At 41.4% G+C, this 24,442-nt stretch overlaps 1 protein-coding gene across 1 annotated transcript in view; it reads left to right on the top strand.

The window, feature by feature from the left end:
* The first annotated feature begins 325 nt into the window (after positions 1 to 325).
* The window catches only part of LOC128699865 (tetraspanin-2A), an 83,906-nt gene continuing 59,789 nt past the window's right edge, over positions 326 to 24,442 (top strand). The window contains exon 1 of the mRNA XM_070102334.1: positions 326 to 504. The gene's annotated coding sequence lies outside the window, so the exon portion shown is untranslated. The remainder of the gene's footprint in view (positions 505 to 24,442) is intronic.

Genomic DNA, 24,442 nt, shown 5'->3' with positions numbered 1-24,442 from the left:
CAGTAGTACATATTTAGTGTTTGTAGTACAGATGTTGTAGTGTGGTTCTGAGTTTAACAGGTAGTGAGAAAACAAGGTCATTTCTTATTGGCGTTTGTCTTTATATGCCACGGGATTTCCCAAGCACTAATTCTGTCAATTTTGCATTGTGTTCTGAATGATAAGTGTTTAGTGGATGCGATGAGTTGTGTAATGTCATCTGCATATGCTAGTGCAAGGCCTTAGATAAAGATCTTGTTATTTAGACCTTATTGTTAATATACAACATTTTTTTTTTCCCTTGCCTTTCACATCAATTATCAAATTTATAAACACATTTTAATTATTTCACAATGCACTATTTTCTTTCCAGTGTTTCTCCTTGGTTGTGTCTATCTGCCTGTGGCGAGCAATAAAGGAATACGACTCGAAATAAGCAACCGAATTTTCAGTGATAGACATTAGCACTGTAACATTAACTGGAATGTGCTAAACTTGTAAGGGCCCTACAGCACCTGAGGAATGGTAGGTAACTGGGTTCAGTCCAAGTACAGAAGAACCTTCACCAACACTAAGGTGCCCCCCTTGAAGGGTGAGCAGTGAAGCAAAATTAGCATAACCACTTCAAAAATTTTAAACAGTACATTTTAAACTATGTACACCTACCATCTGACTTACGACCTGCTCGACATACGTCCACTCGACTTACGACCGTGCATCTGGCAGCTGGGCTGGGCCGGCTGATGCACACCACTGTACAATATTTGACAATACTCGCGGCGGCAATGAGTCATGCAGGCAGCATCAGTTTGAGTTACCCTGCCCTATCAGCAGCATCACACTGTATTAACTGTACTAACTGTACAGTAAATTTCACCATGGCCCCTAAGATGAAGTCTGAATCTTGCACTGGAGATTGTGGCAAGAAAGGCTCTTACTCTCGAACTCTCTATTTTTCACTGTTGCACATAAACCTGTCTGCCTGTATATCTGTGTATCTGTCTTTCTGTCTACCTGTGTGTGTGTCTTTCTGTCTACCTGTCTGTCTTTGTCTACCTGTGTATCTTTGTCTACCTGTGTGTGTCTTTCTGTCTACCTGTGTCTCTTTGTCTACCTGTGTGTGTCTTTCTGTCTACCTGTGTGTGTCTCTGTCTACCTGTGTGTCTTTCTGTCTACCTGTGTGTCTTTGTCTACCTGGGTGTGTCTTTGTCTACCTGTGTCTTTCTGTCTACCTGTGTGTGTCTTTCTGTCTACCTGTGTGTCTGTCTTTCTGTCTACCTGTGTGTCTTTCTGTCTACCTGTGTCTGTCTTTCTGTCTGCTTGTCTGTCTCAGAGCCACTCATTAAGAGTGTAATTGGTCTTGAAGACGCCATATTAATAATGATAATAACACAATAATAATCACTGAGGCGCATTAAATGTGTATAAAACGTTGGTATAGACATTTTGCTTAATCCATCTATGATTTTTTTTTCAAAATTATATAATAAACATGCTACATAACATAAAAACATATAAATTAACAAATATGAGATGTTTTTCTGGTCGGCTTGACAGAGTGAACAGGAACCATTCGTGTCCGGGCTGATAACAACAACAGCAACATTTGTTTACATAACTCGCCAACCTACTACACTCATACGTTTATTCATTTAATTTTGTTTACTCACCTCTCACTCTACATTAAGACTACAGATATTTTAAGGTAAGTAATGAGTGGACACATTATATTATAGTTTAATAATAATATTATTATTAATATTAGTATATATGTATTATTGTAATAATAATTCGACGTACGTCCATTTTGACTTACGACCGGTTGGTCGGAACCAAGCTTGGTCGTAAGTCAGACGGTAGGTGTATATATTCTTTAACCCATAAACAGTCCAAACGTATATATACATTCTCTCGCGTAGCGCCCTGAATATTTTGAGAATTTTTTTATAGGAAAAAAGAGCATATGGTACCCAGGCGTCCCCAATTATTTTCATATGGCACACACTGTATGCGCACACCCATTCTCTCATGTCTAGGTGACTCAGGCTTATCATGCCAGTATTGAATGAATGACAAAGGAAACGTATACATGTATATACGTTTGGGGCACTATGCAAGAGAACGTATATATACGTTTGGACCGTTTAAAGGTTAAGTAGCACAGTAAGTGAACACTGACAAACTGTAATAGAGACTTTGATGACAGAGTATGGAGCTTAATAAATAACAATGTTTAGCTCGTCTTCAGTTTCCACAGGGAATTAGTGTCTTGACATTTACTGTCACCGGGTTGCTAAGTCTGAAACCTCAGTTTTTGGTGCAGGTTTCCCCTTCACTTTATGCCAGTTATGGCTCACTGTATGGGTTTCTTTCACCTTAAGTGGACTCGCTTAGTTGAAGTATGGCATAGCTAACAAGTGGTAAAAGGACATGTACAGCCAAAAAAAAAACTTTTTTTTAGTATAACATTGTACCTACTTGAAGCTCATAAAAGTTCATTCAAATCAATAAGAATAAGTAATTTTACCCTGAATTAATGCTTTTTACACAAAAAATATTAAATCTCGGTGAAAAAAGTAAAAATTTCCAAAAAAACAAAGGTCTTTCACTGTATGTCTTCGTTAGATTTACTTGAAACAAATTCACTTACATAATGTCCCAATTCTGTTAGTTAGTTAGTAAGTAAGTAAGTAAGTAAGTAAGTTAGTTTATTCAGGTATACACAAATACAGTTACATAGAATTACCATACATAGCAGCATATGTGTAGAGAACCTAGGATAAGTAATTCAATGCTTATGATATACATTCATCATATACTATCTATACTGTTCTTAAAATGCATTGAAAAGTCTTATGCAGAATTAAGTGCTGATAGCCTAGTGACACTGAGTACCAGTGCCATGGTCCTGGTACATGTCTATTAAGTAAACAAAGGAAATTTGTACATTTTCTATCACTATACGCATCAAAATTCCTTCCTTTGATAATTGTGTGTTATACAGTATTTTCCCTTCATATCAATAGAGGAAAAAAAGGACAAAATAAATTGTGACCAAACAAATATTTGATGCAATGGATAAAGCCTGTTGCATAGAGGTTTTTGTCTGTTAGAAGTGTGTGTGTCTGGCAAACTTTCCGTATAACAGACCATGTCCACTGCCCTGGACAGGGTTGTTGAGGTGGTTCGGACATGTAGAGAGAATGGAGCGAAACAGAATGACTTCAAGAGTGTATCAGTCTGTAGTGGAAGGAAGGCGGGGTAGGGGTCGGCCTAGGAAGGGTTGGAGGGAGGGGGTAAAGGAGGTTTTGTGTGCGAGGGGCTTGGACTTCCAGCAGGCATGCGTGAGCGTGTTTGATAGGAGTGAATGGAGACAAATGGTTTTTAATACTTGACGTGCTGTTGGAGTGTGAGCAAAGTAACATTTATGAAGGGATTCAGGGAAACCGGCAGGCCGGACTTGAGTCCTGGAGATGGGAAGTACAGTGCCTGCACTCTGAAGGAGGGGTGTTAATGTTGCAGTTTAAAAACTGTAGTGTAAAGCACCCTTCTGGCAAGACAGTGATGGAGTGAATGATGGTGAAAGTTTTTCTTTTTCGGGCCACCCTGCCTTGGTGGGAATCGGCCGGTGTGATAATAAAAAAAAAAAAAATAATATTTTGGTTTAAATGGACACCCCCTTTTCCCTTTTAGTTTATTGTACCAAGGTGTCACTATGTTCTACAGCCACAGAGCTCGTATATCATATGGGAATGGAAGCCAGTAAAGTTTGATTCACAGGGAAGGTAACTTTAATGGTTATATCAAGAGTTCTGGAGATGGGAAGTACAGTGCCTGCACTTTGAAGGAGGGGTGTTAATGTTGCAGTTTAAAAACTGTAGTGTAAAGCACCCTTCTGGCAAGACAGTGATGGAGTGAATGATGGTGAAAGTTTTTCTTTTTCGGGCCACCCTGCCTTGGTGGGAATCGGCCAGTGTGATAATAAAAAAGAAAAAAGAAAAAAAAATCAAGAGTTCTTCTTATACTTTTTACTGCCCCTTGAGTCCTTCATATTAGCTTGTGCAATATTAAGTCCTGTCTGTATGCAATATTTTTATACAAGTTGTTTAAGTCAATATTTCAATCCTTCTTATCAGTTAACAGTGCACTTTTTACTATTAGTAGTACATACATTCTTAATTAGTTATATGAATGTTAACACTGATCTTGCTATCAACCTCTTATTAAATGACATAAACAATCCTAACATTAATTACCTTTACAACACTGCTATCCAGGCCAAGACACTACTCAGTACCAACAATAATTCAGTTATAATTCAATTATATCATCAGGTCATTGAGTAAACACTATGATGACCTCCTAGCATTACTCAGTTCTCTGCATGCCAATATGTCAGTCATAACTCACTGAAACCTGGCTTAAACATGACATTGCAAGCATCTTTTCTATACCTGGTTACACAGCCATACACAACTGTAGGTCCGGTCAAATAGGAGGCACAGCATTCTACTACTCTGATGAATTTGAATGCATCAAATCTACCTGCACCAGGGATGAAAATGGGGAATATATATTTGCAAAATTCAAGTCCAAAAACCTTAAAAAACTCATAAAAGTTGGAGCTATCTACTGAGTACCTCACTCAAATATTTACACATTTAACGAAGACTTAACTGATGCATAGATGGATAAACGCCACCTGATACTTACACATGACTTCAATATTAACCTCATCCATGAACACGACCCACAAGTAACTGAATTCACTAACACTATGTGCAACTGCTTACTCCTACCATCTATAACCAAACCAACAAAAATCATGGACACACCTGCTTCACTACTCGACTATATCTGGACTAACACTATATCCCCACTAAGAGCAGGCATTATCACAGATAACTCCACAGACCACTATCCCACCTTTCTCATAACAAACTTATGTAAACTACCACAGGACACAAGTAGGATCTCTTTCTGACTACATGAAACATCCGTAAATAATTCTGTTTTGGCATTAAGTAACATTGACTGGCAAAGTGAGCTAGCACCTAGCCTAGATACTGACGAATGTTTAAAAAGATTTTTGTCAAAAACCCAAAACCTCTATAATAGATATTGTCCAATTAAAACAAAACAAATCACAGCCAAGAGACTAAACAGCCCCTGGCTTACAAACAGCATCCTCGCTTCCATTGACAAACAACATATATACGAAAAACAGTACAGACTGGGTCAAATAACGAAGGAACAGATGAAACGATACTCGTCTACACTTTTTTTTTATTATTATTATCACACTGGCCGATTCCCACCAAGGCAGGGTGGCCCGAAAAAGAAAAACTTTTGAATCTAATACAAAGGGCTAAAAGACTGTATTACAAAAACAGATTTTATGACATAAATGGGGATGTGAAAAAGACGTGGAAAAACCCTCTCTAAAATTCTAGTATCTAGGAAACTACCTCAAAGAAATGTAATTAACCTTATCAAACCTAATGAACCTCTCATCCCACCGATGGATACTGCCAACAAAATAAATGTTTCTCTCTACTGTAGTAACAACACTAGCAAGCAAAATCCCTAACACACAACCAAAAAATTACCTCACTGGCAGCTACCCAAATACTCTTTTCCTAACCCCAACAAACCCTACTTAAATCTCACTTATCATCAAAACACTGAAGAACAAGACAGGAGACCTAAATAGCTTACCACCAATTATGTATAAAAAAGCTTCCCATTTGTTGTCACCCATTATACCAACACTTTTAACAAGTCTATTGAATCCTCAACTGTATAGCCCTTGTGGCTTAGTGCTTCTTTTTTATAATAATAATAATAATATTGAATCCTCAGCCTTCCCATCCCTACTCAAGGCAGCAAAGGTTACACCAATCCACAAAGTAAGTGATCCTACGGTTTAAATAACTATAGACCTATATCAAACCTACCCCCTTTGTGGCATGCAAAGAGTACGTAACCTTTATTCGGCGCATGGACACACCCTCATTTACAGGCTATCTCCCCCAACCAGCGAACCAGGTTGCTAAGAGTTGATGATGGGGCCCCATCGTTCAACTAGTGACCAGGTTCTAGCCAATAAGAAGGTGGGATTGACAATCGCAGAGGTTATGTGGATACCGCTCTCCTGTCTGCCCTTGTCATTCCCATTCTAGAGCTGGTTGAAGCACGGTCTGCTATCTTGTGGCTTCTATTTCTGCCTTGCTTACCGTGGAGTGCACTATATTTATCACTGTACATAGTGTACATATTGCTGTTATAAATTGGTGAAGGATAATATAAGTCTAAACTTTTTCTACTGTGTTTATTTGCTCCCATTACACCTGGGATAACAGGCCATTTGAAATCCTAGGTTGTAATACCCTTCTATCTAAAATCTTCAAAAAAATAATACACAACCAAGTTTACTCCTGCCTTGTATCCCACAACATACTTAACCCCTGTCAGTTTGGATTTAGGCCAAACAAAAGCACAAATGATGCAATTATACACATGCTTGAGCTACTATATACAACTCTGGAACAAAAGGAAATTCCACTAGGCCTCTTCATAGACCTACAGAAAGCATTTGATAGAGTTGACCACTATCTCTTGCACCTAAAACTTCAACATTATGGGGTCAGAGGACACTCACTCGATTACCTTAAATCATATCTTAGCAATAGACACCAGTATGTATACACAAATGGTGTTGCCTCCGCCACACAACCTGTTCTAGTTGGAGTCCCCCCACGGCAGTGTCCTTTTTTATTTACTTATTTATTTTTTATTTGGACATGATACATAGTTGTACAAAGAAATATAGTGATTGGGTGTACATGCCAAAAGCCCCTTGTATGCAGACCATTCTGGGCAGGCTTAAAATTAACTTAAGATTAACTAAGCAATGATATATTCAGTGGTAAAAATTATAGTAAACAAATTACAACATGAAGTACAAATGAGTATTTCAAATAAGAAGCATTATAGTAACAAAATTGGAGCATAACAATGTATAATATAATCAGATTAAATCGAATAAAATTAATGATTTGTAATGCAGAAACAGATCATATTGTCATTAGATGAGTTCCTGTGCATTACTCTTTCTCATTTGCATCAGTGACCTCCTCAGTGCCTCCAAACTACTTAAACCTGTTCTCTTTGCACTACCTATATCTTCTGTCACCCAAACCAAACCATACTTAGAAACACTGTAAATGATGAGCCTGGTGGCTTAAGCTCCCGCTTCACACACGGAGGGCCCGGGTTCGATTCCCGGCGGGTGGAAACATTTCGACACGTTTCCTTACACCTGTTGTCCTGTTCACCTAGCAGTAAATAGGTATCTGGGTGTTAGTCGACTGGTGTGGGTCGCATCCTGGGGGAACAAGATTAAGGACCCAAATGGAAATAAGTTAGACAGCCCCGGATGATGCACTGACTTTCTTGGGTTATCCTGGGTGGCTAACCCTCCGGGGTTAAAAATCCGAACGAAATCTTATCTTATCTTATCTCAAAATATCCACTTGGATGAGTAGTTGTGATGCATTCAGTAGGTCATTGATGTAACTGAGAAAGAGGAGTGGGCCAAGGACACTTCCTTGTGGAACACAGACTGTGATTGGTTGTGTAGAAGAGTTTGCTCCATTTGTGTACACATATTGGCTTCTGTTACTAAACTATGATTTTAGGTAGTTAAGGGAGTGCTCTCTTATACCATAGTGTGTTAATTTAATGGGCAGCAACTCATGGTCGACTGTATAAAAAACTTTACGTAAATCAATGAAGATTCCCTGTGGGACTTCTTTCTTCTCGACAGCAGTGTATATTACCTGGAGTTTACCTGGAGCGAGTTCCGGGGGTCAACGCCCCCGCGGCCCGGTCTGTGACCAGGCCTCCTGGTGGATCAGAGCCTGATCAACCAGGCTGTTGCTGCTGGCTGCACGCAAACCAACGTACGAGCCACAGCCCAGCTGGTCAGGAACCGACTTTAGGTGCTTGTCCAGTGCCAGCTTGAAGACTGCCAGGGGTCTGTTGGTAATCCCCCTTATGTATGCTGGGAGGCAGTTGAACAGTCTCGGGCCCCTGACACTTATTGTATGGTCTCTTAACGTGCTAGTGACATCCCTGCTTTTCATTGGGGGGATGTTGCATCGTCTGCCAAGTCTTTTGCTTTCGTAGTGAGTGATTTTCGTGAGCAAGTTCGGTACTAGTCCCTCTAGGATTTTCCAGGTGTATATAATCATATATCTTTCCCGCCTGCGTTCCAGGGAATACAGGTTTAGGAGCCTCAAGCGCTCCCAGTAATTGAGGTGTTTTATCTCCATTATACGTGCCGTGAAGGTTCTCCGTACATTTTCTAGGTCAGCAATTTCACCTGCCTTGAAAGGTGCTGTTAGTGTGCAGCAATATTCCAGCCTAGATAGAACAAGTGACCTGAAGAGTGTCATCATGGGCTTGGCCTCCCTAGTTTTGAAGGTTCTCATTATCCATCCTGTCATTTTTCTAGCAGATGCGATTGATACAGTGTTATGGTCCTTGAAGGTGAGATCCTCCGACATGATCACTCCCAGGTCTTTGACGTTGGTGTTTCGCTCTATTTTGTGGCCAGAATTTGTTTTGTACTCTGATGAAGATTTAATTTCCTCGTGTTTACCATATCTGAGTAAAATTAGTTCTAGTATGTGTTTAATAGCATTATTTGTGCATTTACTAGTCCTGAATCCAAACTGATAGGGATTGAGTATGTTAAAGAGTGTTACAATAATTGGTGACAGTACTTGAGAAGCTTTTTGATACAGAAAAGGTGGTAAGTTATTTATGTCTCCTGCCTTGTTTTTCAGAGTGTTGATGATGAGCGAAACTTTTGTTGAGTTGGTTGGGGCAAAGAATATGTATTCGGGTAGGTGCCCATGAGGTAGTCTAATGGACAGATGTTTGAGCTTAGGATTTTGCTCACTAGATTCTTTTCTGTAGTGGAGAAGAAAACATTGAATCTGTTTGCTGTTTCAGTTGGTCGAGTAGGGGATCATCTGATTTTGTTAATTTGGTTTTGTTTTTGGATATCTTTTTAGCTCCTAGAATTTCAGATAGGGTTCCATCTCTTTTTCATATCACCTTTTATGTTATGTAATCTGTTCTCATAATACAATTTTTTTTTACCTTCTTATCAGGCTGGTAAGGATTGATAAGTAATGTTTAGACTGGTCTCTAGTTATTTGGCCCATTCTGTACTGTTTTTCATATAGGTGCTTTGTGTTAATGGATTTAAGGATGCTGGGTGTTAGCCAGGGACTGTTCAGTCTCTTAGCTATGATCTGTTTAGGTTTTTTAGGGCAATGCTTGTTATAGAGTTAGTGGAGTTTTTTTTTTAGAAAATTATTAGTACATTCATCTATATCTGTATGTTTCAAGCTCATTATGCCAGTCGACATTAATCATAGCTATTATAAAGTTATTAACAGCCGTCTCATGTAGTCTGAAGGTAACTTTAGTAGTGTCTTGGGACAAGTTACCTAGGTTGGTTATGAGAAAGGTTGGGTAATGGTCTGTGGTGTTGTCTGTGATTATGCCTGATTTTAGAGGGGATATGGTGTTAGTCCAGATGTGGACTAATAAGGAGATGCTAGTCTCAGAGATTCTTGTAGTTGTTCTTATTGTTAGTAGCAACAAGCAATTGTTCATAGTGTTTGTGAATTCGGTTACTTGTGGGTCCTGGTCATGTAGTAGAATTATGTTGAAATCTCTTGTGAGAAGGAAGTGGTCTTTGTTCATATGTGCATATGGGGGTTTTTGTAGGTCTTTTGATTTAAATTTAGCTATAATATATTCTCCATGTTCATTCTTTGTGCAAGAATTATTGATGCATTCAAGTTGATCTAAGTAGTATATAGCTGTTCCACCCCCTTGCTGGTCTGTCCTACAGTTGTGTATGACTGTATAACTGGGAATGGCATAGACATCTGTAGTACCAGGCTTTAGCCAGGTTTCTGTGAGTGTGATGATTGACATACTGGTATGCAGGGAATTGAATAATGCTGTGAGGTCATCGTTATGTTTGCTTAAGGATCTGACATTGTAATTAAAGATAGTTATGTTATTGTTGGCTCTGAGTAATGTCTTTGCTTGGTCTGCTGTATAATAATTACAGTTTCTGTTCGATGCGTGTAAGTCATTTAATAAAAGGCTGATATTAGGATCAGTGCTTGTAATCATAAGATTGAGTGTGACTACAACTAGACTTTTGAACAAGGTACAGTGGAACCCCGAGTTTTGAACGTATCAGTTATTGAACGCTTCGAGTTTCAACCTCTCTTTTCAAACCAATTTTGTCCCGACTGTCGAACGCTCTCCATCTTTTGAACTGCAGGGTACTGGACCTGTCTGCCTGTTTGCTCTGTCTGCGTCCCCGCGCAGGCATCGTGAACCAGTCTGACTTTGTTGATGCTTGAGTGAACACCAACCTGCACGCTCATTCAAACATATCACTATTAATTCATTGTGTTTGGTGCTTGTGCGACTGTGAAATAAGCTACCATGGGCCCAAAGAAACTTGCTAGTGGTACCCCTGTGGTTAAGAAAGTGAGACACACCATAGACATGAAGAAGGAAATAATACCAACATATGCGAGTGGTGTGCGACTTGTTGAGCTTGCCAGGATGTATGGAAAAAACAAGTCAACCATCGCTTCTATCCTGGCAAAGAAAGAAATCAAGGAAGCTGATGTTGCGAAAGGTGTTGATATGCTAACCAAAAATAGACCACAGACAGTCGATCATGTTGAGAAGTTGTTGCTGGTGTGGATCAAGGATAAAGCAATGGCAGGTCATAATGTTTCTGAGACAATCATTTGTGAAAAGGCAAGGCATTTGCATGCTGATCTTGTGAGGAAAACTTGTGGAACCAGGGCTGATAGTGAATTTAAGACCAGCAGAGGCTGATTTGACAGATTTAAGAAGCATAGTGGCATACACAATGTTGTAGGGCATGGCGAGGCAGCCATTTCAGACAAATGGGCTGCTGAAAAATTTGTGCATGAATTCACGGGGTATGTAGACACTGAAAAATTCAAACCCTAACAAGTGTTCAGTTGTGATGAAACAGGCCTGTTCTGGAAGAAAATGCCAAAGAGGACCTACATTACTCAGGAGGAAAAGGTACTCCTAGGACACAAGCCTATGAAAGCCAGGCTAACTTTTGTTCTGTACTAATGCTAGTGGGGATTTTAAAGTGAAGCCTTTACTGGTGTATCACTCAGATAATCCCAGAGTGTTTAAGAAAAACAATGTCATTAAGAACAAGTTATGTGTCTTGCAGAAATCAAATAATCAGGCATGGGTCATGAGGCCACTTTTAAAAGAGTGGGTCCATGAAGTATTTGGCCCCAGTGTGAAAAAATACCTCCTAGAAAATAATTTGCCACTCCATTGCCTCCTGTTACTGGACAGTGCTCCTGCACATCCTCCAAACTTGGTAGACCTACTGTCTAGGGACTACAATTTCATCACAGTGAAGTTCTTGCCTCCTAACACCACTCCTCTCCTCCAGCCCATGGACCAGCAGGTCATTTCTAACTTCAAAAAACTCTACACATAAGCAGTGTTTGAAAAGTGTTTTGAAGTGACCTCAGATACTAAGCTGATACTAAGAGAGTTCTGGTGGAATCACTTCAGGGAGGGAGTGACTTCCAGGACTTTGAACTCTGCTTGGAGACAATTGTGGCCACAATGTGTTGTCCAGAGGGATTTTGAAAGGTTTGAGGCTGACCCTGACCCTGCTGACCCTCTGCCTGTTGTGGAAGGTATTGTGGCATTGGGCAAGTCCATGGTGTTGGAGGTGAGTGGCGAGGATGTGGAAGAGTTGGTGGAGGACCACAGGAAAGAGCTTCATCTGGAACAGTATCAGACCAGAGCTCAGGAACTTACTTCAGAGGAGGAAGAGGGAGTGGATGAGGTGCCTTCTTCAAAGATTAAGATTTGTGCCAAGTGGACCTCTTCAAGGGGGGCTCCTTGGCGTGGTGAAGAGGCTCTTGGTCTGAGGAATTAGACCTATCGGTCTTCTTCCTCAGACCGAACCTAATTACCCCCCAATCTCCCCTCCCCTATCCCATCCTCCCCTTTTTCCTTTCCTCCTCCTCCTCCCCACTCCTCCCTTTTGCCCTTCCTCTTTTTGTCCTTTGGGATTTCTCCCACAGGCGCGCTAGTTCCTAGGTAGGAGAAAGGACACCGGGGTCCATCCCATTCCGTTGAGGTTTCTTGGCGGTGGCGTAGTTTGCCGTGGAATCTGGATTGCCTAGGGATGTCCCGATCCCTCTCCGGTATCCCGGAGTAGCTTTGGGTGTCTTTTGGGCGACGGGTGTAGCTCTGGAAGCCACCTTTCGGATTCCGGGGGTGGTGGCTGAAGGAGGTATGCTTTGTGGCGGATATCCGGCCGCCCTCTCTTTTGTCCACCGAGGTAGCTCGGCAGATGTGAGGTTGCTATCCCAGATTGCTGGTTTACTGGCATGAAGGGTAGGGTATGGCACGGGTTCCATGCTGCATCTGCGCTACTAGCGGTGTTGAGTCCTCTTGGGCGCGGAGGGAGATTTCTGGCCCTTTCATCCCTCCTAGGAACTATCCCTCCCCGGTCCCCCCTTTTTTTTTTCTTTTTTTTATTTTTATTTTCTTTTCTTCTTTCTTTTTTTTTCTTAAAAACAAAAAGAAAGAAGTAACCTAACCATGGCAGCCCTAGTCCATGAACCTGGTACCCCCGGGCCCCTTCTTGATACCGCACCCCGTTCTGACCCCGCCTCGTCTTTGGACCACTCTTCAGACATTCCTCATGCCTCTGTACCTATTGCCGGTGCTGTTTCCTCACCCGCTTCAGGTACTGAGGCCTCGACTGACTCCTTCGATTTATCAGACCTTCGCTCTCCTCTGACTATGCTTCCGGCCTCTCCCTCTACGGTGCGGCAATTTTCAAATCGCCGACCCGTTCCACGTCGGACCAACTCTGGTCCCACGCCTAAACGTCAACGACAATTACCTGCTGATGATACTTCTCCACCTTCACCTTCTCGTTCTTCTCAGAAACGATCGACACGTCCTTCACTACCTTTCCACGCTCAGTTTCAGACTGAACAGTGGACTAAATTCTTCACTTTACGACCAACTTCCTCTACTGCCTATCTTTCTGACCATAGTATTGGCAAGGCACTCCTACGCCATGTTGGTAAAGATATTTCTTTTCATGCTCTTAAGAGCGGTACGCGCATCATTACCGTACAGAATGCTACCCAGGCTCGTGAGCTCTCTCGTCTTACCCATATAGATACTGTTCCTGTCACCCTTGAAAAACATCATTCCCTCAATTCTTGTAGTGGTACCGTTATTCTGCCCCATACCATAGTTCAACAAAATTTCCAGACATGTGGCACCGACATTCTAGAACAGCTGGAACTCCAAGATCTCCCAATCCTCAAGGTAGACACTTAGGTTCTTCCTGCCCGTGGGCGGAGACGATACCCTAGCAATGTGGCTCGTTTAACTTTTGACAGCCGAGAACTCCCATCCTCCGTTTATATAGCAGGACATCGGTTACAAGTTCGAAAGGTGATCCCTACACCACAACAGTGTAGAAATTGCTGGCGATTTGGCCATCCAGCGAAATATTGCAGATCTATCGCCGAATGCCCAGTCTGTGGTGCCGATGACCATTCTAATACGTCTTGCAATCGATCTCCCTCTTGCCTTAACTGTCATGAGGCTCACCCTTCATACTCTCGCCGTTGTCAGGTCTATTTAAACGAGCGGGAAATCCGTTACCTCAAAGAGACAGAAGGTCTCCCTTATGCCATGGCAGTTTCTCATCTCCGCCTCCAAGGGAGACTCCCACGTGTTTCTTATTCCCGTGTTTCAAAACGTCCCCCCACTTCTGGTATCCCATCTTCTACACCCACCTCTGTGGTTACCTCTCCCATAATCACTCCTGTATCTAATCCTTTTGCTGTCCTCGGCTCAGACGTCCCTACTTCAACGCCTCAGTCTAATCTCGCTTCTTCGAGTTCTCTCTTACAAGCCTCAGTATCGACGAGACCTCGTACGACACCTCTTCCCAATCGTCCCTCTACTTCTCAAAAGTCAAAAAAAGGTCCGGTAACACCTCCTACCCATCTTCCACCTCCTCATTTTACCCTCCCTGTCTCTGTCCCTAGTTCTTCCCCTCTCACTGGCTCAGTTACAAGTGCAGAGGTTGACCCTCCTCCTCGTAATGTACCTTCCTCCCCTGTTCCCTCCCAAGTTTCTTCCTCTTCTGCCACCTCCCAGGTTCCTGTCTCTTCTGTCCCCTGCCACGCTTCTCCAGTTCCCTCCACCCTTTCGCCCCCCCCTACCTTGGTACAGTCCAATACAGTTCCAATCTTTACTCATCCTCCCCCTACCATTCCCAATATTGTCTCCCATACGACATCTCTGAATTCCGAAACACTTGAAGCAATCTCTGAATATATTGCAGAGACCAAACCATCAATGGACACTGATCCACCTTCCGCTCTTCCTCTCTCCTCTGCTCCATCTGCGCAACTCCTTTCTTCACAGCGCACCGTTCCTTCGCTGCTTGAACATTTTCCACTGCCTCCGCATGTGGACTTTTCTAACCCTTCTAGTCCGTAGGAACCCTTACCTGCGGATTTCAAGTATCTTTATCATTGCCAATCATGGCCTTTTTACAGTGGAATATACGCGGCCTCAGGGGTAATCGGGGTGAGCTTCAGATGTTACTCTCCCAGTTTGCCCCTGTTGGTGTTTGCTTACAGGAACCAAAATTACACTCTGCTGTTATTTCTCACATCTCAGGCTATAATTTATTGTATTCTTCAGATCCTTTTCCTGATGGGACCTTTAATGAAAGTGCCCTTCTTCTCCGCACTGATATTCCGTACCATCAGCTATTTGTTCATACTTCGCTGCATTACACAGCAGCCCGTATCCACTTACATAGGTGGTATACGCTCTGTTCTTTATATCTCTCTCCTTCTCGGGCATTATCTATTCCGGATTTTGCCTTCCTTGTTTCGTCATTACCGCCACCGATTCTGTTACTTGGTGATTTTAATGCCCACCATTTCCTCTGGGGAGGGTCTCACTGTGATTCCCGTGGAATTCAGTTAGAGGCTTTTCTTGCCACCCACCCCCTCCATGTTTTAAATACAGGTACTCACACCCATTTTGATCCTCGGACTCATACTCTCTCTTGCATCGATCTCTCAGTTTGCTCTTCCTCCGCCGCATTAGACTTTACTTGGTCTGTTCTCCCGGACTTACATGACAGTGATCATTTCCCAATCATTCTTACTTCCCCTTCATATTCGCCACCTCTTCGCACCCCACGCTGGCAATTTAATCGGGCAAATTGGAACCTTTACTCACACCTGACTGTTTTTAAAGAGGTTCCTTCTTCGTCCTCCATCGATGAGCTTTTACACCTCTTCTCGTCCTCCGTTTTCACCGCAGCTTCTCATTCTATACCCCAAACTTCGAGCAGGCATTCTCAGAAATGCGTGCCTTGGTGGTCTCCTGCTTGTGCTCGTGCAGTACGTTTGAAACGCGCTGCATGGGGCAGGTACCGGTACAATAGAACCACAGAGCGACTCCTTGATTTTAAACAGAAGCGTGCGATCGCTCGCCGTGTCATCCGTGACGCTAAACGCACTTGCTGGCGAGATTATGTCTCCACCATCACCTCTGCTTCCTCTATGAGTGCAGTCTGGAAAAAAGTACGAAAACTGAGTGGTAAATATTCTCCTGACCCGGCTCCTGTTCTGCGGGTTGCCGGTGTTGATATAGCAAACCCACTAGATGTTGCCAATGAAATTGGCAATCATCTGGTCCGTATTTCTCAGGGACTCCATCTATGCCCCTCATTTCTTTCCTCAAAGTCTGCCAGAGAGTTAGCACCCTTGGACTTTTCTTCTCTCAGAGAAGAACAGTATAATGTGCCTTTTACACTTCAAGAACTGGAGGCAACACTCTCAGCTTGTCGATCATCGGCAGCTGGGCCCGACGACATTCATATTCGTATGCTACAACATTTACATCAGTCAGCCCTTGCAGTCCTATTACACCTTTACAATCTTATTTGGTCACAAGGAGTTCTTCCACAGCTGTGGAAATCCGCCATTGTTCTCCCTTTCCGCAAACCAGGCACTACGGGACATGAAACCTCCCACTATCGTCCCATTGCTCTTACCAGTGCAGTTTGCAAAGTAATGGAACGTCTAGTAAATAGACGTTTAGTGTGGTATTTAGAGACACACAACAGTCTCTCCACTCGTCAATATGGCTTTCGTAAGGGACGTTCTACCATAGACCCCTTACTGCGCTTGGATACGTATGTTCGTAATGCCTTTGCGAATAACCACTCAGTTATTGCCATATTTTTTGACCTTGAGAAGGCATATGACACAACTTGGAGGTATAATATTTTAGCCCAAGCCCACTCCTTAGGCCTTCGAGGCAATCTACCATCCTTCCTTAAGAACTTTTTAACTGACAGGCATTTCCGTGTTCGGGTTAATAATGTGCTCTCCCCGGACTTTGTCCAAGCTGAAGGTGTCCCCCAGGGATGTGTTCTGAGCACAACACTTTTTCTCCTTGCTATTAATGATTTGGCCTCTAGTCTTCCATCAAATATTTGGTCATCACTCTATGTTGATGACTTTGCTATTGCCTGTGCAGGCGCTGACTGTCACCTCCTTACAGTTTCTCTCCAGCATGCAGTCGACCGTGTTTCCAATTGGGCCACCACACATAGGTTTAAATTTTCCAGCACTAAAACCCACCAAATCACTTTCACTAGACGCTCTGTCATCTCTGATCATCCTTTGTACCTCTATGGCTCACGTATCCCTGAACGTGATACAGTCAAGTTTCTGGGCCTCCTCTTTGATCGTAGGTTATCCTGGAAACCTCACATTACCTCTCTGAAGGCAACTTGTCACAGCCGGCTGAACCTTCTTAAAACCCTTGCTCATCTTTCGTGGGGAGCTGATCGTCGAACCCTCCTTCACCTACATTCCACCCTTATTTTATCGAAACTTGATTATGGTGACCAGATCTATTCAGCGGCATCTCCTGCTACTCTCTCTAGCCTTAACCCCATTCATCACCAAGGATTACGTTTATGCCTTGGTGCTTTTCGCTCTTCCCCTGTCGAAAGCCTCTATGCAGAAGCGAACGTTCCATCCTTATCCGATCGCCGTGATGCCCATTGCCTGCGCTACTATGTACGCTCTCATGATCTCCGCAATCCTTCCATTTATAGAATGGTCACTGATATTAGTAGACATTCTTTATTTGTTCGCCGCCCCTGCTTACTCCGTCCCTTCTCTCTTCGCCTTCATTCGCTCTTGTCTTCTCTTCAACTACCACCTTTCTATGTACATGTAGCATCTCACTTTTCCCTACCCCCCTGGGAGGTCCCAGCTGTTCGAGTCTGTTCTTTCTCCCTCCCTTGCTCGAAAGCCCAACTGTCTACGGTCGCTTCCCGCTCTCTTTTTCTTGACCACTTTCACTCTCATTCTCATGCCATTGCTGTGTACACAGATGGCTCTAAGTCTTCTGACGGCGTAGGATTCGCAGCAGTGTTTCCGGACAGCGTCGTACAAGGGCATTTACTATCTTCAGCTAGTATTTTTACTGCTGAATTATATGCCATCCTTACAGCACTTATCCGTATTGCATCTATGCCTGTGTCATCATTTGTGGTTGTCTCAGACTCCCTTAGTGCTTTACAGGCTATACAAAAATTTGATACACCTCACCCCTTAGTCCTCCGTATCCAACTTTGGCTACGCCGCATCTTTACTAAGCATAAAGATATTGTTTTTTGTTGGGTCCCTGGTCATGTTGACGTACAGGGCAATGAACAGGCAGACACTGCTGCGCGGTCAGCAGTACATGACCTACCAGTTTCTTACAGAGGTATTCCATGTACGGACTATTTTGCTGTAATATCTTCCCACCTTCACACCCGTTGGCAACAACGTTGGTCTACTATGCTCGGCAACAAACTTCAGTCTATTAAACCGAGTATAGGTTACTGGCCGTCTTCTTATCACCAGTGTCGAGGTTGGGAGACTACTCTCTCCCGTCTTCGCATTGGCCATACTCGTCTTACTCATGGATATCTCATGGAGAGGCGTCTTGCTCCTCTCTGTGAGAATTGCCAAGCTCCATTATCAGTCAGCCACATTCTGTTGGACTGCCCACTTTATCAACGAGCACGCAGAATTTACCTCTGTCGTCGTCTTCGCCCCGCTGCTCTCTCTTTACCTTCCCTTCTCGCTGATGGACCCACCTTTCATCCGGACTCTCTTATTGACTTTTTGACAACGACTGACTTACTTCACAAATTCTGATACTTTCAGCCCTTTCTACTTGTATCTCTTGCTACCCTCTACCCCCGTACTATCCCCTGCCCCGCTGTTTTCTGTAACCTGCTGATCATCCCCCCTCCCTCCTGCCATCCAATTCCCTTGCTTCCTTCCCTACCCTGCAGCGCTGTATAGCCCTTGTGGCTTAGCGCTTCTTTTTGATTATAATAATAATAATGTGCCAAGTGGAATGATGTGCAAACGTTTGGGGGAGAAGTACCACCCTGAGCAAGCTGAAACAAGCCATCTTTGCAACAAGTTCAGTGACAGAACTATGTCTCATTTAAGGGAAATCTTAGAGGCACCAGAAACAGAGGACTGTGGAGTTATTTTGTGAGACAGGGGTCCAGTGACTCTCAAGCTGGTCCTAGTGCCATTAATAGACTTTGCTACCTGAAGTCTTTATGGAGGGGGATTTCCTTTCTGAACAGTAAGCCCTCCCTCACTCCTCCCTATCTTCCAGATGCCAACAATCTTCAATGGGTGGCAAGGTGGCCTGGTGGCTAAAGCTCCCGCTTCACACATGGAGGGCCCAGGTTCAATTCCCAGCAGGTGGAAACATTTTGACATGTTTCCTTACACCTGTTGTCCTCTTCACCTTGCAGCAAATAGGTACCTGGGTGTTAGTCGACTGGTGTGGGTCGCATCCTGGGGGACAAGATTGAGGACCCCCAATGGAAATAAGTTAAGACAGTCCTTGATGACACACTGACTTTCTTGGGTTATCCTGAGTGGCTAACCCTCAGGGGTTAAATTTCCGAATGAAATCTTATCTTATCTTAATAAAGGTAAGTAAAAATGTTATTTTATATGTTATTTAAATTTTTATTTATCAATTACTAATTGTACTATGCATTTTTGTTGTGTGTATGTAAAATTATAATGTAATCTCTATAAAATGTATTTTTTTTTTTGGGGAATATTTTTGGGTTTCTGGAACGGATTAATTGTATTTCCATTATTTCTTATGGAAAATATTGCTTCGACTTTCGAACATTTTGACTTTAAAACTAGCTCCTGGAATGGATTAAGTTTTAAACTCAAGGTTCTACCATATTAGGTTAAATTGAATATGATGATATTAAACAAATTTATCATACTAGCTAATGGATTGTTACAAGTAGTTTTAAAAAATACAGAGATACAGTTTACTCCTAATATGGTACAAATTTGATGATTTAATGTTGAACAGTTATAGAACGGTTATAAAAAATCAATGTTCAGTTTGAACCAATTATGATTTATATGTCTAGTATTAAGTAGTCTGTAAATATAATACTGTAAATATAATACTGTAACACAGTAGTTACGTTCCTGAAAATGCTGTGTTAGGTAAAACCGTGTTAAATTTATTTATTTATTTATTTATTTATAAATTTTAGCATACATACAGAGGTACAAAAAAATACAGGTAAGAGCAGCATGCCAAAGCCACTTATATGCATAGCATTACGGGCTGGCTTAAAATTAACTTAAGATTAACTAAGCAATGATGAAATCAGTGATAAGACATTATTGTAAACAGATAACTATAAAATACAAATGAGTATTACAAAGACAGGTCATGTGGTTGCATGCATTGCTGTTCATTCAGGTAGTGTATTTAAAAAAAAATAACAAAGTTAGGTTTAACATTTGTGTGATATAATTGTGAGTAACATTTAGGATATACAATTTATATGGTTCAGTTATTCAGTATTTATTTGGTTTTGAGTGAGTAAGTGATCTTTGAGAAGAGACTTGAATTTATAAATAGGTAGAGTTTCTTTTATATTTACAGGTAATGAATTCCAGATTTTAGGGCCTTTTATGTGCATTGAGTTTTTGCATAGCGTGAGATGGACTCGAGGAACATCAAAGAGTGATCTGTGCCTTGTATTATGGTCATGTGTTCTGTTGAGGTTGGCAAGGAGATGTTTGAGGGGAGGGTTAATATCAGAGTTAAGTGTTCTATGTATGTAATAAGTGCAATAATAAGTATGGATGTTTTGTATGGTGAGTAGGTTGAGTGTTTTGATTATTGGTGGAGTGTGCTGCCTGTAGTGAGAATTTGTTATCATTCTAACTGCAGCCTTTTGTTGGGTAATTAGTGGTCTGAGATGGTTAATTGTTGTTGAGCCCCATGCACAAATTCCATAGGTGAGATAGGGGTAAATAAGAGAGTGATAAAGGGCCAGCAGGGCTGACTGTGGAGCATAGTACCGTATCTTCGATAGTATGCCTACAGTCTTGGAAATTTTCTTAGAAATTTGTTGTATATGTGTATGAAATTTGAGTCTATTATCGAGGTGGATTCCTAAGAATTTTCCCTCTGTTAGCTTTGTGATAGGTGATCCGTTTATCGTTATGTTAAGAGGTACATCTGTAGCTCTGCTACCAAACTGAATGAAGTAGGTTTTGTCAATGTTTAGTGTAAGTTTGTTAGTCCTCATCCAGGTAGATATTTTCTGTAATTCGGTGTTTACAGTATTGGCTAGCGTGACTGGGCTCGGGTGAGAGAAGACGTATGTGGTGTCATCTGCAAAAAGTGTGGGTTTGAGTAATTGCGAAGCATTTGGTAGGTCATTTATGTATAGGAGAAAGAGAAGAGGGCCAAGGACACTTCCCTGTGGGACACCAACTGTAATTGGTTGTGCGGAAGAGCTTGCCCCATTTGCGTACACATATTGGCTTCTGTTGCTGAGGTAAGACTTGAGGTAGTTGAGGGAGTGCCCTCTAATACCATAGTGTGACAATTTTACGTGGAGCAAGTCATGGTCAACTGTATCAAAAGCTTTACGTAAGTCAATGAAGATCCCCAGTGGGACTTCTTTTTTCTCTATTGCAGTGTATATATGTTCAAACATGTGTATAATAGCATCATTAGTATTTTTATTAGGCCTGAATCCAAATTGGCAGGGGTTGAGAATGTTATGGGAGATGAGGTAGGAGTAGATTCGTTTATGAATTAATTTTTCGAAGATTTTTGAGAGAGGGTGTAAATTGGATATTGGCCTATAGTTATTCAACTCTGTTTGGTCTCCTTTATGGATCGGGGTGACCCTTGCTATTTTGAGAACTGTAGGGAAGGTGGAGGATTCAATGGATTTGTTAAAGAGTGTTGCAATGATTGGTGATAGTACTTGTGACGCTTTTTTGTATATAAAGGGTGGTAAGGTATTTAAATCTCCTGCCTTGTTTTTCAGTGCGTTGATAATAAGGGAGACTTCATATGGGTTAGTCGGAGCTAGGAACAGTGTGTTCGGGTAGTTGCCAGTGAGGTAGTCATTTGGTGGGGTATCTGAGCTTGGGATATTATTGGCAAGGTTTTGACCTATAGTGGAGAAGAAATCATTGAGTCTGTTTGCTGTTTCTGTTGGTGGGAGTTGGGGTTCATCTGATTTTGCTAATTTTATTTCGCTATGTCGTGATATCTTTTTTGTTCCCAGAATTTCTGATAGGGTCTTCCAGGTCTTTTTTATATCACCTCGTAAGTTGGATAATCTGTTCTCATAATACAATTTTTTTGCCCTTCTTATCAGGCTGGTTAGGATTGACGAGTAACGTTTTGTTTGGTCTCTGGTTATGTGACCCATTCTGTACTGTTTTTCATATCGGTGTTTTGTATTTATGGATTTGAGAATGCTGGGTGTTAGCCAGGGACTGTTCAGTCTCTTAGCTGTCATCTGTTTAGTTTTTTTTAGGGCAGTGCTTGTTATAAAGGTATTGGGTCTTTTTTAGAAAATTATTAAAACATTCGTCAATATCTGTATAGATTTCTAGCTCAGTGTGCCAGTCAATGTTTGTTACTGCTGTTGTGAAGTTATTAATGGCTGCCTCATTGTGAAGTCTGAAGGTGACTTTAGTAGTGTCTTGGGGTATTTTACCAAGAGTTGTTATGAGGAAAGTAGGGGAGTGGTCTGTGGTATTATCTGTAATTATGCCTGATTTTAAAGGGGATATGGTGTTGGTCCAGATGTGGTCAAGTAGGGAAACACTAGTCTCTGTAACTCTTGTAGGTTTTGTTACTGTTGGTAGCAACATGCAGTTACTCATTGTGTTTGTGAATTCAGTAACGTGTGGGTCCTGGTCTTGCAGGAGATTTATATTGAAGTCACCTGAGAGTAGCAAGTGATCTTTGTTCATGCGTGCATCAGTTATCATACTTCCTAGGTTTTGACTAAATTGGCTAATGTTTGATTGTGGAATTCTGTAGATGTTTATCACTGTGAGAGGTTTTTGTAGGTATTTGGATTTGAATTTAGCTATTATATATTCCCCATGTTCATCCCTTGTGCAAGTATTAGTGATACATTCTAGTTGGTCTGAGTAGTATATAGCTGTGCCACCCCCTTGTTGGTCTGGCCTACAGTTGTGTATGGCTGTGTAACCAGGAATGGCATAGACATCTGTAGTATCAGGCTTTAGCCAGGTTTCAGTTAGTGTAATGATGGACATATTGGCATGCAAGAAATTTAGTAATGCTAGGAGGTCATCATAATGCTTGCTTAAAGATCTGATATTGTAGTTAAAGATAGTTATGTTGTTGTTGGCTCTGAGAAGTGCCTTTGATTGTTCTGCTGTGTAGTAATTACAGTAACTGTTTGAATCATTTGTCATTAAATAAGAGGTTGGTATCAGGATCAATGCTTGTAATCATAAGATTTATAGTGAATTTACAGTTAGAATTAAGTAAAAAATAAAGTAAATATTCTAAAGCTAAAAAAAATAGCACTTGAATTATTTAACAAATTAAAAAATAATGAGCTAAGGTAGTTTTTTAAAGCTAAAATAAAGGAGACAATATAAAAGGGACTAAAATAATTTGTGGTGAACAAATAAAGTGATGATCAAATAATGGAGCTTGGGAATATGATAGTGAACTGAACTGAAGAATGTTACGAGTATGGCCATACCCTACATTTTTTATACTAGGATGTGCTCCTTTATTTTATTATAATATATATATATATATATACACAGGAGGGCCCCGCTTTACGGCGTTTCACTTTACGGCGTTCCGCTAATACGGTCATTTCAAATTATGACCAAAACTCGCTATACGGCTCCCCCTACCTGACTTTCTAATACGGTCACCGTGCCCCACCCTGTTTGTTTACATTCTCCGTGAGCTCAGTAAGCACTAAGTCTCTCCATTTTGTCTGGAAACTCCAAAATTTCAAATGTTTTTAAAAGTTATTTCATATTTTATATATACTCTGATAATTATACTTATGTATACCTGTACCTAAATAAACTTACATACTGTGCTGGCATGCAGGTACACATTAAAATCGGTAAGTGTCTTATGTCTCCAGACGTCATATTGGTAATAATAATAATCATCGAGTCATTTAAATGTCGTATATTACGTTAATATACACATGATACTTAACAGACTGTACTACAGAATCAGACACCAACTTTCCCCTTACCTCTATGGGTTCATGAAAGGTAAAAGTGTACAGAACTGTATTTCCACCTTTCTCACTGCACACACCTCTACTAGTTTTACCACTTTTCTTGATCTAAAATCTGCATTTGATATTGCGAACAGAACCGTTATACTACATGAACTAGCCAAAATGAATATTGGTGGTAGCTTACTCTGCTGGATAATAGGATACCTGTCAAATAGAGTATCCTCTGTCCTTTACCAAGGCTTCAGAAGTGATTCTAAAGAAATGTCTTTAGGTACACCGCAGGGAGGAGTTCTTAGTCCCATGCTATTTAATATTCTGATTAATGCTCTCCTAAATGCTCTACCTGCCTCACCTAAACATATAGCTATAAGCTATGCTGATGATATCATGATCCATACAACAGGGCATAAGAAGATGAATATCATTCTTAATGAAGTTCAAGCAATCTGTAATCGACTAGGCCTTATAATGTCTTCCTCTAAAACAAAGATATTAACAAGCAAACGACATCCCCCACCCATCTATTTGCAGGGTGAAATCATTAGCTACGTTAAAACTTACAGATATCTTGGTGTAGATGTACCCTTTAACAAATCCACTATACCACAACTAAACAAGAAATGTAAAGCTAGGCTAAATGCT

This window comes from Cherax quadricarinatus, chromosome 81, assembly GCF_038502225.1.
Source record: "Cherax quadricarinatus isolate ZL_2023a chromosome 81, ASM3850222v1, whole genome shotgun sequence".
Lineage (NCBI taxonomy): Eukaryota > Metazoa > Arthropoda > Malacostraca > Decapoda > Parastacidae > Cherax > Cherax quadricarinatus.
The sequence above is the reverse complement of the archived record's forward strand: the minus strand, read 5'-3'. Positions and strand labels throughout refer to the sequence as shown.